Source organism: Tachypleus tridentatus, chromosome 13 (genome assembly GCF_004210375.1).
Source record: "Tachypleus tridentatus isolate NWPU-2018 chromosome 13, ASM421037v1, whole genome shotgun sequence".
Taxonomy (NCBI): Eukaryota; Metazoa; Arthropoda; class Merostomata; order Xiphosura; family Limulidae; genus Tachypleus; species Tachypleus tridentatus.
In genome coordinates, this window is record NC_134837.1 from 210,012,974 (window position 1) to 210,025,319 (window position 12,346).

Genomic DNA, 12,346 nt, shown 5'->3' on the forward strand with positions numbered 1-12,346 from the left:
TTAAATAGTAATGACATTCTTTGATTGGGTGGTTGGATATTCCCGCCGATGTCTTGGAATAAGACAGATTATGTAAATAAAATGCAAACAAAATTTAAAGACAAGAAAAAGAAATTAGGGTAAGTAGATATGTTTTTAGTCATGGAATATCTCAGTTGTTGTTTTTACAGCAGTTTTAATATTTTATTTGTTTCATGAAAACAATGTCTAAGCCTACTTTGAAAGAAGGCGTTAAGGAAAAAAAAAGATTATGCTAAACAAAATCAAGGTTAACAGTATCTTGATTATTTGTTGGATAATTACTTTGAACTTTCAAGCCTTGGAAAAAAAAAGAAATGTTGCGAATACAGGACGTGTGTAACGTATATTGAGATATTTTTGTCATGACAGGGCAGGTTACAAATACGAAATTTGATGGACGAAGTCTGAGATTTACGATATAAATGTACGGATAATTCGCCGTATAACATTAATATCAATATCTTATTTAGTTGACCGAATGAGTGTAATTGGACTTCTATTTTTAGTGTTTTTACTTTTTAAATAAGTGCATGTCATTGCCCCTTGGTGGCAAGCTTTACACCATATGACCCAGTTAGGTAACTAGTTAGCGTATCGTAGATAGGCTTCGTGTAGCTTTGCGCGATATTTGAAAAAAAAAAAAAAAACAAAAAACACACAAATAGCAGACGTATGGAATGTCTTTGTGAAAATTATGAACGTTTAAAAGTCTTCCGAATCTGTCTTAAAAAAAACAAACTGGAATGCCGCAAAGCTACAATTCAATGAATTTGGAAAAACTGTATTATCCCAGTCTCAAGTCTGTAGGTAGCAGATCAGTAGATAAGCTACTGGCTGTTTATTAATTCGTTATTTACTCTACGCCGAAGAGCGCCATCTTGTTGGCATACAGCTTACGTCTTATAATTTGTTGTTGCCTTTGAGCTGCTTCACGACTACCATGGTAGGTGTGGTTGAACACACTGTCCTTGGATCCGGAACGAATAAGAGACACTTCGTTCCAGAAGTAACACCACTTGGCAATAGGGTCACGGTACCCATACTACTACAGTAAAGGTTTCGCAGATTTGGTTATTACCTGTGAGAATTGAGCGCCCCCTGAACCAAGAATTGTTTCCTTAGAATTATAATTAATTTGCCTTCAGTTTCACAGAGAATGTATCTGTAATTATTCACAGAGCTACATGGGCATCGAAATCCGGATTTTAGCGTTGTAAGTCCGCAGACATGCCGCTGTGCCACTAAAGAGGTACAGAAAACGTTAGTAGTGGTCTGTTGACCAGCTCACAGGTAGTAAGAGACTTCGATATCTATCAGGACTGCTTCAGTTGGTTATATCTTCAACGACGAACTAGTTGCTCATTTCCGAGGTTTTCTGCGCAGTCTCAGGGAGGTTACCTGTCTGGTGTTGCTACTTTTTTTAAGCGCACATAGGTTATGAACTAACAGTACACATGACCCTCGGTAGGTGGTTTAACTCGTGTTTCTCGACAAATTTTTAACATCGGTTTCGGTAACACCCATTCTTTTATATCCGATTTGTAGTCGTTTCTCATTAAAATCAGTTCCAGTGCGGGATTTAGAGGGAAGTAGTAAAGTAGTTACTCCAGGAACCCACGTGTAATCCGAGTCTTTTTTTTCTTTCTTTCTGGGTCTCCTTTCGTGGCTAATTAATAACTTTTCGTCCAGTCTTATTTTCTGTTTATTATTTCGCAGCACAAGGTAAGCGGTGGGTAAAAAGGGAGACTTCGAAAAACTTGTAACAACATTATAGCTGTGGGGTAAAAACATGACATCTCAGAATGTTTATGTCTGTCTTAAAAGCAAGTACATTCACTCCATGTGGTAGCTTGGCATGAACTGGTAGTTAGGGCTCTCGGCTCGCAAAATCTTCTTATTGAACAGACATGTGGGGAGCGTTATAATGCGACGATTAATTCCCTATTGATGGGCAAAAGAGAAACCTAAGAGTTGGCGGAGGGTGATGTTGATTAACTGCCATTCTTTTACTCTGTCACTGCTAAATTAGCGACGACTAGCGCAGACAGCATTCGAGTATAAATTTAAACCGATAAGTCAACCACCTGTTGGTGTTTTCCTGGAAGCATCAATCACACCGAGTTAAGGACTTGTCGCCAGATGGTTAAGGCACTCGACTCGTAATTCGAGTGTCGCGGGTTCGAATCCCATCACACAAAACATGCTCGTCCTTACAGCCGTGAGGGCTTTATAATGTATCAGTCAGTCCCACTATTCGTTGGTAAAAGAGTAGTCTCTGAGTTGGCGGTGAGTAATGATGACTAGCTGCTTTTCTTCAAGTCTTACACTGCTAAATTAGGGACGGCTAGCGCATATATCCCTTGTGTAGCTTTGCGCGAATTTCAAAAACACAAACGAACAAGTTAACGCAGATAGCCCTCATATAGCTTCGCGCGAAATTCAAACCAAACAGCTTGTATTATTTTGTTGAATAATGTGTAGACTAGCGAAGTAATTCTACAAGTGAGCTCGTGAAGGTGGTTTTAACATGTTTTGTTCTCCAGTGGGACAGCGATAAGTCCACAGACTTGTAATGATAGAATATGGAATTCGCTTCCCCGCACACAGCAGGTAACCCAAACATGGCTTTGCTCTAAGAAAAACAAGTATTAACATGTTTTGATTCATTCTACACGCGTATGGTGACTGTTATTTGCACTTTTCAGCTGGAAGATTCTAATAAACGTTGTAAAAAGTTATTTAATTATGACACACTATACAGTATGTGTATATTTCTTACAGCAAAGCCACATCGGGCGATCTGCTGAGTCCACCGAGGGAAATCGAACCCCTGATTTTAGCGGTGTAAATCCGTAAACTTGCCGCTGTACCAGCGGGGGACTGACTCTCTATACAGTAATGATTACTTTTAGCGTTGGAATTTTTTAAAGGAGACCTCATACTTGAACTTCTCACCCATCCCACGGAAAACTCACTCAAGTTTCTAGAAGGTTTTTCGTTACCTAAGGTCACCCTGCGGTACACAGGCTTGGGTTAAACATGAAGGCACAAGAACCCGAAAAAAAAATACAAAGTTGCTACTCGACAACTATTATTAGAATAGTTGTAAATTTTACCTTGATGTTTTGTTGTTATTGTTTAAATCTTACCTTGATGTTTTGTTGTTATTGTTTAAATCCTACCTTGATGTTTTGTTGATATTGTTTAAATCTTACCTTGGTGTTTTGTTGTTATTGTTTAAATCTTACCTTGGTGTTTTGTTGTTATTGTTTAAATCTTACCTTGGTGATTTGTTGTTATTGTTTAAATCTTACCTTGGTGTTTTGTTGTTATTGTTTAAATCTTACCTTGGTGTTTTGTTGTTATTGTTTAAATCCTATCTTGATGTTTTGTTGTTATTGTTTAAATCTTACCTTGGTGTTTTGTTGTTATTGTTTAAATCCTATCTTGATGTTTTGTTGTTATTGTTTAAATCTTACCTTGGTGTTTTGTTGTTATTGTTTAAATCTTACCTTGTGGATTTGTTGCGATTTTTTTTTTTTGAGAGTTTTACCTGTTTCTTTATAATTTGTCTCAATGGCGTTCTCCTTTCATTGGATATTTATGAAGTTCTAGTCCAGGGCTGCATATGACTACCTGCTGTTGTTCAGTGTTTTTTTTCTGCTGCCTGTATGTTCTTATCGAACGGAAGATAAGGCACAAAAAATCAACAAACAATCCTTATAACTTATGAGCTTGGTTGACTTGGTCTGGTCTTTAACATTTCAGATCGCGGTTTCGAAGATCTAAAACTCGAACCGTGACGCTGCTGAACGCGCTTCACACAGTCAAATGTAGTGGCGTTATAAAGGTGACTGATGATGAATTATTGGGTCAAGATTAGCTGTGTAGGAGACGAGCACTGTTGACTGGTTGCCCTCTCTCTGGTCAATTGTACAAAATTAGAGATAGCTAAACTTTAATGGTCTCTGACCTGGTCGTTAGGCTAATGTATTCTTAATGTATCATTCATAGTTAAAATACCAACACTATTTAATGTATCTATTATAATAATACTACCTTTCTGTCTTTCCTGAAAATGGAAGCGTATTTTATATAAACGGATGGAAACATACTTTAGTACACGTTTTATACAAAAACATATTAAGAGTTTATCAACGTTTTAAAAAGATCTAACGTTAGGTTGTAGAATAACATTGTAAGTTTACTAACCGATAGTATTAAATACGGTGAAGTTTAGTCCCAACTAAACTTAAACCAAAAAATACGTTAGAATGATAGTTTATCTCTTTATCAAATGTAGGTTGTACTTATTTAATAAAGGCTTAACTAATATTAGGCCTAAAGACAAGTGAACTAAAAAAATATTTCGATGTCTGCGATTATAAGTATTTTGTATTATTCGAGAAATCCTGTATTTAAAGACTGGCAAATAGGCAGTCCTGTAGATTTTCGCGAAATACAAAAACTAACTAAAACAACTTCCTTTTTAAACACAAATAAATCAGGTTCTGGTTAGACGAACATATTTATTGAATTTGCTATACAGTAAGCCCCGTGTTTCTTTTTTTTTTTTAATTGTAGGGACAAGACTTATATCTTGGAATGTAGATCACTTACCGTCTTACTATACCCTACCATACCAGATAGGAAACAAAACCGTACAAAGTTATAACGTATAGCCGAAAGCTTACTTAAAAAGACAAACATAATTCTTTCTACGTAATGTCCTTCTACTTCGTTTGTTGTTGTTTTTTTAATTTCGCGCAAAGCTACACGAGGGTTATCCGCGCTAATCGTCCCTAATTTAGTACTGTAAGACTACGGGGAAGGTAGCTAGTCATCACCATACACCGACAACTCTTGGGCTAATCATTTACCAACGAATAGTAGAATTGATCCAACATTATAACGCTGCACGACTGAAAGGGGCGAGTATGCTTAGTATAACGGGGTTTCGAGCCCGCAATCCTCAGATTACGGGTTTAATACCCTAACCACCTGGCCCCTATCTCTTTCTAACGACGTAACTTTTGAACTACGATTTTGTTATCCATGAAATTGATTTCCTATTTGATACATCAACCTTTATGAAACGACACCAACTGAACTTCCCTAAGTAGTTACGCCTGTAAACACTTCTTACGTCAACTTTAAAACGTTAAATGCTATAGTTACTATGAATATGTCGAACTCCACGAAATACTGCAGCATGAATCAAGGACAGTCAGAATATCTACGGATAAAGATGGGTTTTTTTCTTCTCTTCAGGTGTGAAACGTTAATTTTTTTAAAAGTCAGGTCACTTTTGTCGAACTTATAAAAGTTTATTTTAAATATTTAATAGAAGTAAAATTCCTTCACAAATACTTTTTTTGTGAAAAGGTCGTATAATGTAAGTGAAGTCATTTCAAAAACTGAAGAGGTTGTTTGTTTGTTTTGAATTTCGCGCAAAGCTATACTAAGGCTATCCGCGATAACTATCCCTAATTTAGCAGTGTAAGACCAGAGGGAAGGCAGCTAGTCATCACCACCCACCGCCAACAAATAGTGAGGTGAACAGTAACGTTATAACGTCCCCACGTTTAAAAGAGAGAATATGTTTGGTGATGGGGTTTCGAAACCGCGACCCTCACATTGCGAGTCGAGTGCCTTGACCACCAAGCCAGGCTAGGCCTAAAAAAAAACAACAAAACTAAATGGCATGTGGTATTCTGCGATTAACATCCAAACTTTAAACCAGTGTCATGGGTATCTTCGACGCATAGGTCATTTGATAACCTCAAGCGCACAAGTATAACCCCCTTTTTTAAAAATTTAGAATTAACCAGAAGAAGCAGTATTTATGAATTAACAACACTTACCACATAGATAACCCTACTTTCCTGTATTGTTCTACTTTTGTCTAGAACTGGAGTTTTGTTACATCTATTTACTTCCTTGTCCGTGTCTTTGTGCATCAATAGATTATTGTTACATATCAACTTTTCTCTTTTTACTTTTGTTTTGTTACAAACTGGAATGAATTCCAATTTGTGCGTTTATCACTTTGTTTATTTAACCAGTATGTCCATGTCTTAATGTGCACAACTGACTACATAGCATTTTGTTTGTAATGACATTTCTACATCTCAAGACTAGTTCTTTTGGAATTATTTTATTTTGTGATATCTGATGAACGAAATTACGAAAATTCTGTGAGGTGTTGTTATCTGGATTATAGAAAAATAGCCCTTTTGACAGAAGTTACAGAGAAAGAAAAAAAACTGTTCCTTAAGGCTTAGGAACCTTTATTGAAATCGTCTCATGAAGACTGAGACGAAGAAACTGGTCAGCAGGGATCGGAATAATATAATATCACTATTACCGCCATTGCTTGTAAAGTGATAAGCCTTAGTTGTACGATTGTACATTTTACACATCTTGTGCGTACCCCTAACATCACCACTAAACAGTTACTTCTTCCTCCCATTTTCCTTCACTGTACATCCGCTACCCCCAAACTTTGTTGTTTGTCAACGAGTCTAACTCTGCTAACAAGAACTTTCCACAGAAAATTTATATCTACATAAACAAACAACAAAACAAGAAAAGACAATTAATTTGGAAGACAGCTGGAAGGTGGATTGGATAAGGGGAGTGGAAGAGTTTTCCACGAGGCTAAAGTTCCGTAAACTGCAAAATTCTGGTTTTGAAATTTTTTATGTCACTCCATGTATAATTCATACATATACTCTTGGTTTTAGCAGGCAGTTAATTATATTTTCGGGTAAATATGCTAATACCAGCTCTTGGAAACGATCGAATAAACTATTAGCATCCAACCAGTTCTTTTCGAAATAATTACAAGAACGAAAAATGGAAAGACAATTCGGTGAAAATTAAATACACGAAAATAAATTAAATAACTAAATAAAACTTGTTTAATAAGTTTTACGTTCACGACCCAACCTTTCGGATTTTTTTGACACTACAAAAATTAAGCAGAAAACAACTTATAAACAACTGAAACTAGTTGCTTTTCTTTGGTTTGATTTGAATTTCGCGCAAAGTGTCACAAAGGCTATCTGCGCTATCCGTCCCTAATTTAGCGGTGTAAGACTAGAGGGAAGGCATCTGGTCACCACTACCCACTGCCAACTCTTGGGCTCTCTTTTACCGACGAGTAATGGGATTGACTGTCACATTATAACATCCCCACGGCTGAAAGGGCGAGCATGTTTGATATGACTGGGATTTGAACCCGCGACCCTCGGATTACGAGTCGAGTGCCTTAACCACCTGGCCATGCCGGGCCGAAACGTCTTTAGTTTTCAAGAGTAATTTTAGGCTTTAAATCATGTGTGTGTTATCATATAGCAAGATCACATCGGGTTAATCTACTTTGTCCACCGAAAAGAATCGAATCACTGATTTTAGATTTGCAAACCTGAAGACTTATCGCTGTCCTATCTAAGGACATGTAATATTTACATCAAACATTTATTTTAAATGTGCATTAATTGGAATACTGGAAGTCTTGCACCAAGCTGTTGTTTTAAATTTTCAGTAATTGGTGCACAGTTTCTCCTGTGATTGTTGCACAATAATTATTATATGAAACTATAATTTTAAAATGTACAATTATTGGTGCACAAGAAGAATTACATCAAGAATCAGTGTCAACTGTATAATAATTGGTGCATTTTATCAGACCGTTTTTCGTCTTTCATGTCTACAGCTTTTTGTAGACCATTGTATTGCTTCGTATTGTATTTGTGTTAACTATAGTAAACCAGTTTCTGTCTCCTGAGGAATAAATTAGTGAAGTTAATGAGTCTCCTTTAAAATGTTGCAGTAAAAATTATAAATTGGGTATAAATATTGAAGTGATTATGTTTTACGTTGTCAGCTTAGTAGAAGTAGAAGTAATCATACCAGATACTGAAAACTTGGGAAACACAACAGAAGATGATATTACAGTTGTATTTTAACAGAAGATGATATCACAGTTGTATTTTAACAGAAGATATCACAGTTGTATTTTAACAGAAGATGATATCACAGTTGTATTTTAACAGAAGATGATATCACAGTTGTATTTTAATGGATAAAGCATGTATTACTTTTCTTTAAGAGGAAACGAAATATCCCAAATTATGTGGAGTAAATAATGAAATACACATCATTTTTAAATTCCACAAACATTCTATCTATTACAGACCAAACTGTACACATCTTACATTCTATCTATTACAGACCAAACTGTACACATCTTATATTCTATCTATTACAGACCAAACTGTACACATCTTACATTCTATCTATTACAGACCAAACTGTACACATTTTACATTCTATCTATTACAGACCAAACTGTACACATTTTAGATTCTATCTATTACAGACCAAACTGTACGCATTTTACATTCTATCTATTACAGACCAAACTGTACACATTTTACATTCTATCTATTACAGACCAAACTGTACACATCTTACATTCTATCTATTACAAACCAAACTGTACACATTTTACATTCTATCTATTACAGACCAAACTGTACACATTTTACATTCTATCTATTACAGACCAAACTGTACACATTTTACATTCTATCTATTACTGACCAAACTGTACACATTTTACATTCTATCTATTACAGACCAAACTGTACACATTTTACATTCTATCTATTATAGACCAAACTGTACACATTTTACATTCTATCTATTGCAGACCAAACTGTACACATTTTACATTATGTTGTTTAAAGAACAGAACGAATACGTTTTAAGTTGCATCGAAGGAAACGAATGTTCGGTTCCTAGTTGAACTTCTATCAAATATAAACTAAAATGTACTCCATCGATTAAAGAACGAAGTTTATAACTTTTGTAATTCACTAAATAAAGTTTGATAAGCATATAGCTAAACTATGGGCTATCTGCGCTGTGCAACGTTAGTTATTGAAACCCGGTTTATAGCGTAATAACTCATTAGGCTTACTGCTGAGTCATTGGAGTGGGGGCACCGAACTAGGTAACACACACTAATGCATCCTCTAGCAGTTCAAAGAACAACATTCCTCCACCCTAACTAACATTTCAAAGTTGTTTCTTGATGTCGAGTCGAGAAGACGTTGGCATTAGGATAGCATTATCTTTAATATTTTATATTCTGTATAAAAATACATGTACTTCACTTTAACATTTTTGTTGTTGTTGATTAAAGGAGGTTTAGAAATGATTTCGTCATCATGTAAACATTTGTTGATAACAACAGAAAGTCTGGTAATGAAACACGTCATCTGTAACCTTTTATTATTGTTTTGAATTAAGCACAAAGCTATATAATGGGCTATCTGTGCTCTGCTCACCACGGGTATCGAAACCCGGGTTTAGCGTTGTAAGCCACTGGGTGGCTCTATTATTATTAACAACACTGTTGAGAAAGTGACATTTCCATGATGATAATAAACCCGCTAGAAGTAAAAATGTGTTCTCTAAATGGCTGGTATGGGTATTAAAAACTTTAATTAAAATAAAGTATAGAACAACGTTTCGACCTTTTCAGGTCATATTCAGGTTAACAAAGTTTGCAAATGGGACAACAGTGTGAACATGTACGAACTTCTAAGGGGCGTAACACTTAGATGTCAGGTACAAACGTAGAAAAAACCGACATACTAACGTAACATATAACAAACGTAAAATGAAAGAAGCCCTATTTATACAACAACTAAAACCAATGTAAATAAACACCTTTATTCCTACGTTTGTGTCGTGCATATCTGATTTGTTAAAATACATGAGAAGATGTTCTTTGAATCTGGTTTCCATTTTTGTGCTTGTTTCTCCAATATAGAAGTCGTGGCAGTTATCACATTGTATTTTATAAATAATGTTGGTATTGCGTTTGTCAGTGTAGTTTTTACATAGTGTAGACCTCAGTTTTGTGCCTGGTTTTTGAATGTATTTAGTGTTTACTGGAATGTTGTGTTTTGTTATACGTTTCTTTACAAATGTTGGTTATTTTTGCTGATGTCGGAAACATATGGTTTGCAGCAGTATAAGGTTTTATAGTGTTGTTTTTTTTTAATTTCGTATTGTTTGTTGTTGACTGTGTGTGTGTATGTATGTAATTTTTTAAAGGAAATTTGCTGATATTGATGAAGTATTCTTTTATGTGGTTTATTTCATGATTAATTCTATCGGTTGAGTATAGTTTGAGGCTGTGTTTATTTGGTTTCTGAATATGTTGAATTTTTGTTTTGTTTCATGTGCTGAGTCTCAGTATGGGTGATTTTTATGTGGATTTCTGTTTCGAATTGTGTATCGGTTTGTGTGATCTTGAGGTTGAGAAATACCACTTGGTTAGTTTTGTCGTAGTCACAGGTGAGCTTATTTTTGGAGTGTATGGAGCTAAAGTTGTTTAAAAACTAAGTGTGTATTCTGTAGATGTGAAACCAGCAATTATATCATCAACATATCTGCACCAGTATAGTGGTGGGTGTAAGGCTGAATTGATAGCTTGAGTTCCGATCTCTGTCATAAAAATGTTGACTAGAACAGGTACTACGAGACTGTTCATACTAAAGCTATTTATTTGTAAGTAATTTTGATCATTGAACATAATGTTAATTTTGGTGGTAGTGAATTATATAAGAGTTGCTGAGATACATTTTTATTATAAGTGGGTTTCTCGTCATCACGAGATTCTAATTGGTTGCTGGGGATGTGTATTAATGGGTTGGAGTCTTGGATATAAAATTCTAAAGCTATTTAACAGGCTTCGGTGGTTGGAACTTCTGTGAAGAGAGCGATTACATCAAAACTGGCCATTAAAGCTTTATGATTTATTTGATTAAGAATAAAGCTAAAAGTCTTTGAAAAAGGAGCCGGCTGATGTTACATATTTAGCAAGTGCCAATGCTATATACCTTGATAAAATAGGAAGAATGCCATCTATATATCTTGATAAAATAGGAAGAATGCCATCTATATACCTTGATAAAATAGGAAGAATGCCATCTATATATCTTGATAAAATAGGAAGAATGCCATCTATATACCTTGATAAAATAGGAAGAATGCCATCTATATACCTTGGTAAAATAGGAAGAATGCCATCTATATATCTTGATAAAGAGCTTTAAACAATAATATTTTACGTTCAACTAATAGCTTACTACAGTACAGGGTGTTCATTAGCTGTTGAACCACTGTATAAATGAATAAAATAGTAGCCATAACAGATGGACAGTCATAATGTGAGAGACTGACATCTGAAGCCGCTTTCTTAGGGTCTCCCGCTGGGACAGCGGTAAGTCTTCGGATTTATAACGCTAAAATTAGGGTCTCGATTCTCCTCGGTGAACACAACAGATACCCCATTGTGACTTTTCTATAAGAAAAACACAAACACACTTCCTTAGGTGGGTTTTGTGTAAAGGACATTGTCTTTAAGACGAGGACATTTGGTACGGCAACGGTGAATTCACAGTAACGATTATTTCGGAGATATTGATATGTACGTAAATTGATTATAGCCTAATTACCCTCCGAGATACGAATGGTGCCCACGCGGACGTTCATTAATGACCTTACTGATCTTGGATACATTTGGGGTGTTTAACTTCCATTTTATCGTAAACCACATTCCTCCATCTTCCGTGGTTCTCGTTACATTACTTTAATAATGTATACCCAGAACCCCGTAGAACTTGGAACGGAGTAGCGTTTCGGTACATTTCCGTTTTTCTTCATTTAGAATCACTAATACTTAACGAATTATTTACTATAGTAACAATGAGTTCACGACACTTCACTTGCGTTTGTTTTCAGTCGATCAACATATATCTATATTCCTAAGATCGACTACATCTAGAATAAAATACTTCCAACTAATAATTATATGCCTTTCTAACTGGGCCTAGCATTTAATAAAATTCTTAGTGAAATTCTAGGAGTGTTAATTTTCGGATTCTTCCATTTTTATTTTTGACAATTTGACAAATAGTTGTTGCAGATGGCGACATGTTCCTGCTGAAAAGAGCAGTAAATATGCGATTAAAAATTGATTTTTGCAAATACAGTATCTCATCAATTCGTGTACAAACTAGTATTATTTATTAGATATATGCAGTTATTTAACTGCATGTTGCACGAATACTTATGTTTCTCAAAACGCCATTTTTCGTGTAAAATCTGTCGTTGACTTGCTTGGCTATCTAAGATAATTATGTCTGGCATGTCCGCCTAACAGATACGCCTGACACCAGAATTTGATTTGACGTTGTAACGGCGCATGCGCAACAGCTATTCTTCTCAGTCAAGCGAGTTT

General features: G+C 35.4%; 1 long non-coding RNA gene across 1 annotated transcript in view; it reads right to left on the reverse strand.

Annotated features, from left to right (window-relative positions):
* LOC143240078 (uncharacterized) overlaps positions 1–12,346 on the reverse strand; it is a 141,006-nt gene that overhangs the window by 21,225 nt on the left and 107,435 nt on the right. The gene's annotated exons all lie outside the window — the stretch shown is intronic.